Source organism: Argiope bruennichi, chromosome 9 (assembly GCF_947563725.1).
Source record: "Argiope bruennichi chromosome 9, qqArgBrue1.1, whole genome shotgun sequence".
NCBI classification, from domain to species: Eukaryota; Metazoa; Arthropoda; class Arachnida; order Araneae; family Araneidae; genus Argiope; species Argiope bruennichi.
In genome coordinates, this window is record NC_079159.1 from 93,799,556 (window position 1) to 93,804,555 (window position 5,000).

The 5,000-nt window shown below is 44.0% G+C and overlaps 17 non-coding genes across 17 annotated transcripts in view; 13 read left to right on the plus strand and 4 right to left on the minus strand.

The window, feature by feature from the left end:
- Positions 1-296: 296 nt before the first annotated feature.
- On the minus strand, positions 297-378 carry Trnas-aga (transfer RNA serine (anticodon AGA)). Its single transcript has one exon. It is a non-coding gene; the product is annotated as a tRNA-Ser (tRNA).
- Positions 379-522: 144 nt separating this feature from the next.
- On the plus strand, positions 523-595 carry Trnak-cuu (transfer RNA lysine (anticodon CUU)). The gene has a single exon. It is a non-coding gene; the product is annotated as a tRNA-Lys (tRNA).
- A 200-nt stretch (positions 596-795) lies between these two features.
- Trnak-uuu (transfer RNA lysine (anticodon UUU)) lies at positions 796-868 on the plus strand. Its single transcript has one exon. It is a non-coding gene; the product is annotated as a tRNA-Lys (tRNA).
- Positions 869-951: 83 nt separating this feature from the next.
- Positions 952-1,024, plus strand: Trnar-acg (transfer RNA arginine (anticodon ACG)). Its single transcript has one exon. It is a non-coding gene; the product is annotated as a tRNA-Arg (tRNA).
- Positions 1,025-1,194: 170 nt separating this feature from the next.
- On the plus strand, positions 1,195-1,276 carry Trnas-uga (transfer RNA serine (anticodon UGA)). Its single transcript has one exon. It is a non-coding gene; the product is annotated as a tRNA-Ser (tRNA).
- Positions 1,277-1,769: 493 nt separating this feature from the next.
- Positions 1,770-1,851, minus strand: Trnas-aga (transfer RNA serine (anticodon AGA)). The gene has a single exon. It is a non-coding gene; the product is annotated as a tRNA-Ser (tRNA).
- A 144-nt stretch (positions 1,852-1,995) lies between these two features.
- Positions 1,996-2,068, plus strand: Trnak-cuu (transfer RNA lysine (anticodon CUU)). The gene has a single exon. It is a non-coding gene; the product is annotated as a tRNA-Lys (tRNA).
- A 200-nt stretch (positions 2,069-2,268) lies between these two features.
- Positions 2,269-2,341, plus strand: Trnak-uuu (transfer RNA lysine (anticodon UUU)). The gene has a single exon. It is a non-coding gene; the product is annotated as a tRNA-Lys (tRNA).
- An 83-nt stretch (positions 2,342-2,424) lies between these two features.
- Positions 2,425-2,497, plus strand: Trnar-acg (transfer RNA arginine (anticodon ACG)). The gene has a single exon. It is a non-coding gene; the product is annotated as a tRNA-Arg (tRNA).
- Positions 2,498-2,667: 170 nt separating this feature from the next.
- Positions 2,668-2,749, plus strand: Trnas-uga (transfer RNA serine (anticodon UGA)). Its single transcript has one exon. It is a non-coding gene; the product is annotated as a tRNA-Ser (tRNA).
- Positions 2,750-3,242: 493 nt separating this feature from the next.
- On the minus strand, positions 3,243-3,324 carry Trnas-aga (transfer RNA serine (anticodon AGA)). The gene has a single exon. It is a non-coding gene; the product is annotated as a tRNA-Ser (tRNA).
- A 144-nt stretch (positions 3,325-3,468) lies between these two features.
- On the plus strand, positions 3,469-3,541 carry Trnak-cuu (transfer RNA lysine (anticodon CUU)). The gene has a single exon. It is a non-coding gene; the product is annotated as a tRNA-Lys (tRNA).
- A 200-nt stretch (positions 3,542-3,741) lies between these two features.
- Positions 3,742-3,814, plus strand: Trnak-uuu (transfer RNA lysine (anticodon UUU)). Its single transcript has one exon. It is a non-coding gene; the product is annotated as a tRNA-Lys (tRNA).
- An 83-nt stretch (positions 3,815-3,897) lies between these two features.
- Positions 3,898-3,970, plus strand: Trnar-acg (transfer RNA arginine (anticodon ACG)). The gene has a single exon. It is a non-coding gene; the product is annotated as a tRNA-Arg (tRNA).
- Positions 3,971-4,139: 169 nt separating this feature from the next.
- On the plus strand, positions 4,140-4,221 carry Trnas-uga (transfer RNA serine (anticodon UGA)). Its single transcript has one exon. It is a non-coding gene; the product is annotated as a tRNA-Ser (tRNA).
- A 493-nt stretch (positions 4,222-4,714) lies between these two features.
- On the minus strand, positions 4,715-4,796 carry Trnas-aga (transfer RNA serine (anticodon AGA)). The gene has a single exon. It is a non-coding gene; the product is annotated as a tRNA-Ser (tRNA).
- Positions 4,797-4,940: 144 nt separating this feature from the next.
- The window catches only part of Trnak-cuu (transfer RNA lysine (anticodon CUU)), a 73-nt gene continuing 13 nt past the window's right edge, over positions 4,941-5,000 (plus strand). The window contains exon 1 of the tRNA in view: positions 4,941-5,000. This exon is cut by the window's right edge and continues 13 nt beyond it. This is a non-coding gene — a tRNA (tRNA-Lys).

The following is a 5,000-nucleotide window of genomic DNA, read 5'->3' on the forward strand; positions in this document are numbered from 1 at the left end:
TATCGTTTTTTTTCAAGTATATCGCGAATTTCCGGACTTCGCGAAATTTCTGGACTAGAAATTTTGGCCTCTCTTTTCGAAAAAAATAACAAGACTTGTCTTGGAATTATATGGCGAGCATGGGATTGAAGTTGTCGTCCTCTTCATCTGATGACCCTCCGAAAAACGACGTCTTACACAAAACAAGCGTAGTGTAGCATAAAATGCGGACGTAAATGTAACTAAAACTTCCATTCGAGATATGAAAAAACGCGATTTCAGAACGAAGTAAAAAGCTGATACCTTTGGTGCAAGTACGTAGTCAGTAGGATTCGAACCTACGCGGGAAGATCCCAATGGATTTCTAGTCCATCGCCTTAACCACTCGGCCATGACTACACCAGTCAGTTTCAGGAATTCCACGTGTAGTGTATTGCATTCCAGATATATATAAAAAAGCGACCGATCGACTTTAGCGAGAAAATGCGATATTATAATGGATATAGTTTTTGACACGTTAACTGCAATCCGAGATCGTTGGCAGCCCGGCTAGCTCAGTCGGTAGAGCATGAGACTCTTAATCTCAGGGTCGTGGGTTCGAGCCCCACGTTGGGCGACATTTTTTACAGGAGCGAGTCGGCGTTTGAACGAAGATTTGTCTTAAAATGTTCCCGTTGCGACTTGTTGCCAAAGAGACACGAGAGACGTGGGAGGGCAAATCGTGTTTACTTTGATTACGTTACCTCATGCTGTGCGATGTTTAAGATGAAGCATAAGGGAAGGAAAACTGGAAGTTTCACAGAGTAGAGCGCACGAGCCCGCATAGCTCAGTCGGTAGAGCGTTAGGCTTTTAACCTAACGGTCCAGGGTTCGAGTCCCTGTTCGGGCGGGAGCAGAATCTTTTTGAACATGTGACGTTGACAGTAAGGAATGGAAAGAAACTGCAAAGCATTACGAATGACGCGGAACGTCGGGCCCGTGGCGCAACGGACAACGCGCCTGACTACGGATCAGGAGATTCCAGGTTCGAATCCTGGCGGGCTCGCAACTACGCCAATGTTTTTAATTTTTTTATTTTGTTTGCAGAGACACTCGTTCACCGGATCGAAAGGAAAATTTGCCGAAATTTTTAATCTATTCTTTCGAACGCGTTGGTGAGAGAGTTTTAGATACTTTTCGGTAATACCTACAAAGGCAAATCTTTGCTCCGAACGGGTAGTCGTGGCCGAGTGGTTAAGGCGATGGACTTGAAATCCATTGGGTTATTCCCGCGCAGGTTCGAATCCTGCCGACTACGACGAATTCTTCGCAAAAAAGTTTTTGGCGGTAGGATTTTGTTGCAGCTCTCTTTTAAGTCTACGTAGACTTACTTCTACATGGGTGATTAATTGTTGAATTGCAACATTTCCGGAATTCTCAAATTCGAACGGAACTCAAAATTTAGTGAATGTCGAATACCAATTCGGTGCAATTGGGATGGAAACGAAGGCATATATCGTTTTTTTTTCAAGTATATCGCGAATTTCCGGACTTCGCGAAATTTCTGGACTAGAAATCTTGGCCTCTCTTTTCGAAAAAAATAACAAGACTTGTCTTGGAATTATATGGCGAGCATGGGATTGAAGTTGTCGTCCTCTTCATCTGATGACCCTCCGAAAAACGACGTCTTACACAATACAAGCGTAGTGTAGCATAAAATGCGGACGTAAATGTAACTAAAACTTCCATTCGAGATATGAAAAAACGCGATTTCAGAACGAAGTAAAAAACTGATACCTTTGGTGCAAGTACGTAGTCAGTAGGATTCGAACCTACGCGGGAAGATCCCAATGGATTTCTAGTCCATTGCTTTACCCACTCGGCCATGACTACACCAGTGAGTTTCAGGAATTCCACGTGTAGTGTATTGCATTCCAGATATATATAAAAAAGCGACCGATCGACTTTAGCGAGAAAATGCGATATTATAACGGATATAGTTTTTGACACGTTAACTGCAATCCGAGATCGTTGGCAGCCCGGCTAGCTCAGTCGGTAGAGCATGAGACTCTTAATCTCAGGGTCGTGGGTTCGAGCCCCACGTTGGGCGACATTTTTTACAGGAGCGAGTCGGCGTTTGAACGAAGATTTGTCTTAAAATGTTCCCGTTGCGACTTGTTGCCAAAGAGACACGAGAGACGTGGGAGGGCAAATCGTGTTTACTTTGATTACGTTACCTCATGCTGTGCGATGTTTAAGATGAAGCATAAGGGAAGGAAAACTGGAAGTTTCACAGAGTAGAGCGCACGAGCCCGCATAGCTCAGTCGGTAGAGCGTTAGGCTTTTAACCTAACGGTCCAGGGTTCGAGTCCCTGTTCGGGCGGGAGCAGAATCTTTTTGAACATGTGACGTTGACAGTAAGGAATGGAAAGAAACTGCAAAGCATTACGAATGACGCGGAACGTCGGGCCCGTGGCGCAACGGACAACGCGCCTGACTACGGATCAGGAGATTCCAGGTTCGAATCCTGGCGGGCTCGCAACTACGCCAATGTTTTTAATTTTTTTATTTTGTTTGCAGAGACACTCGTTCACCGGATCGAAAGGAAAATTTGCCGAAATTTTTAATCTATTCTTTCGAACGCGTTGGTGAGAGAGTTTTAGATACTTTTCGGTAATACCTACAAAGGCAAATCTTTGCTCCGAACGGGTAGTCGTGGCCGAGTGGTTAAGGCGATGGACTTGAAATCCATTGGGTTATTCCCGCGCAGGTTCGAATCCTGCCGACTACGACGAATTCTTCGCAAAAAAGTTTTTGGCGGTAGGATTTTGTTGCAGCTCTCTTTTAAGTCTACGTAGACTTACTTCTACATGGGTGATTAATTGTTGAATTGCAACATTTCCGGAATTCTCAAATTCGAACGGAACTCAAAATTTAGTGAATGTCGAATACCAATTCGGTGCAATTGGGATGGAAACGAAGGCATATATCGTTTTTTTTTCAAGTATATCGCGAATTTCCGGACTTCGCGAAATTTCTGGACTAGAAATCTTGGCCTCTCTTTTCGAAAAAAATAACAAGACTTGTCTTGGAATTATATGGCGAGCATGGGATTGAAGTTGTCGTCCTCTTCATCTGATGACCCTCCGAAAAACGACGTCTTACACAATACAAGCGTAGTGTAGCATAAAATGCGGACGTAAATGTAACTAAAACTTCCATTCGAGATATGAAAAAACGCGATTTCAGAACGAAGTAAAAAACTGATACCTTTGGTGCAAGTACGTAGTCAGTAGGATTCGAACCTACGCGGGAAGATCCCAATGGATTTCTAGTCCATTGCTTTACCCACTCGGCCATGACTACACCAGTGAGTTTCAGGAATTCCACGTGTAGTGTATTGCATTCCAGATATATATAAAAAAGCGACCGATCGACTTTAGCGAGAAAATGCGATATTATAACGGATATAGTTTTTGACACGTTAACTGCAATCCGTGATCGTTGGCAGCCCGGCTAGCTCAGTCGGTAGAGCATGAGACTCTTAATCTCAGGGTCGTGGGTTCGAGCCCCACGTTGGGCGACATTTTTTACAGGAGCGAGTCGGCATTTGAACGAAGATTTGTCTTAAAATGTTCCCGTTGCGACTTGTTGCCAAAGAGACACGAGAGACGTGGGAGGGCAAATCGTGTTTACTTTGATTACGTTACCTCATGCTGTGCGATGTTTAAGACGAAGCATAAGGGAAGGAAAACTGGAAGTTTCACAGAGTAGAGCGTACGATCCCGGATAGCTCAGTCGGTAGAGCGTTAGGCTTTTAACCTAACGGTCCAGGGTTCGAGTCCCTGTTCGGGCGGGAGCAGAATCTTTTTGAACATGTGACGTCGACAGTAAGGAATGGAAAGAAACTGCAAAGCATTACGAATGACGCGGAACGTCGGGCCCGTGGCGCAACGGACAACGCGCCTGACTACGGATCAGGAGATTCCAGGTTCGAATCCTGGCGGGCTCGCAACTACGCCAATGTTTTTAATTTTTTTATTTTTTTGCAGAGACACTCGTTCACCGGATCGAAAGGAAAATTTGCCGAAATTTTTAATCTATTCTTTCGAACGCGTTGGTGAGAGAGTTTTAGATACTTTTCGGTAATACCTACAAAGGCAAATCTTTGCTCCGAACGGGTAGTCGTGGCCGAGTAGTTAAGGCGATGGACTTGAAATCCATTGGGTTATTCCCGCGCAGGTTCGAATCCTGCCGACTACGATGAATTCTTCGCAAAAAAGTTTTTGGCGGTAGGATTTTGTTGCAGCTCTCTTTTAAGTCTACGTAGACTTACTTCTACATGGGTGATTAATTGTTGAATTGCAACATTTCCGGAATTCTCAAATTCGAACGGAACTCAAAATTTAGTGAATGTCGAATACCAATTCGGTGCAATTGGGATGGAAACAAAGGCATATATCGTTTTTTTTTCAAGTATATCGCGAATTTCCGGACTTCGCGAAATTTCTGGACTAGAAATTTTGGCCTCTCTTTTCGAAAAAAATAACAAGACTTGTCTTGGAATTATATGGCGAGCATGGGATTGAAGTTGTCGTCCTCTTCATCTGATGACCCTCCGAAAAACGACGTCTTACACAAAACAAGCGTAGTGTAGCATAAAATGCGGACGTAAATGTAACTAAAACTTCCATTCGAGATATGAAAAAACGCGATTTCAGAACGAAGTAAAAAGCTGATACCTTTGGTGCAAGTACGTAGTCAGTAGGATTCGAACCTACGCGGGAAGATCCCAATGCATTTCTAGTCCATCGCCTTAACCACTCGGCCATGACTACACCAGTGAGTTTCAGGAATTCCACGTGTAGTGTATTGCATTCCAGATATATATAAAAAAGCGACCGATCGACTTTAGCGAGAAAATGCGATATTATAACGGATATAGTTTTTGACACGTTAACTGCAATCCGAGATCGTTGGCAGCCCGGCTAGCTCAGTCGGTAGAGCATGAGACTCTTAATCTCAGGGTCGTGGGTTCGAGC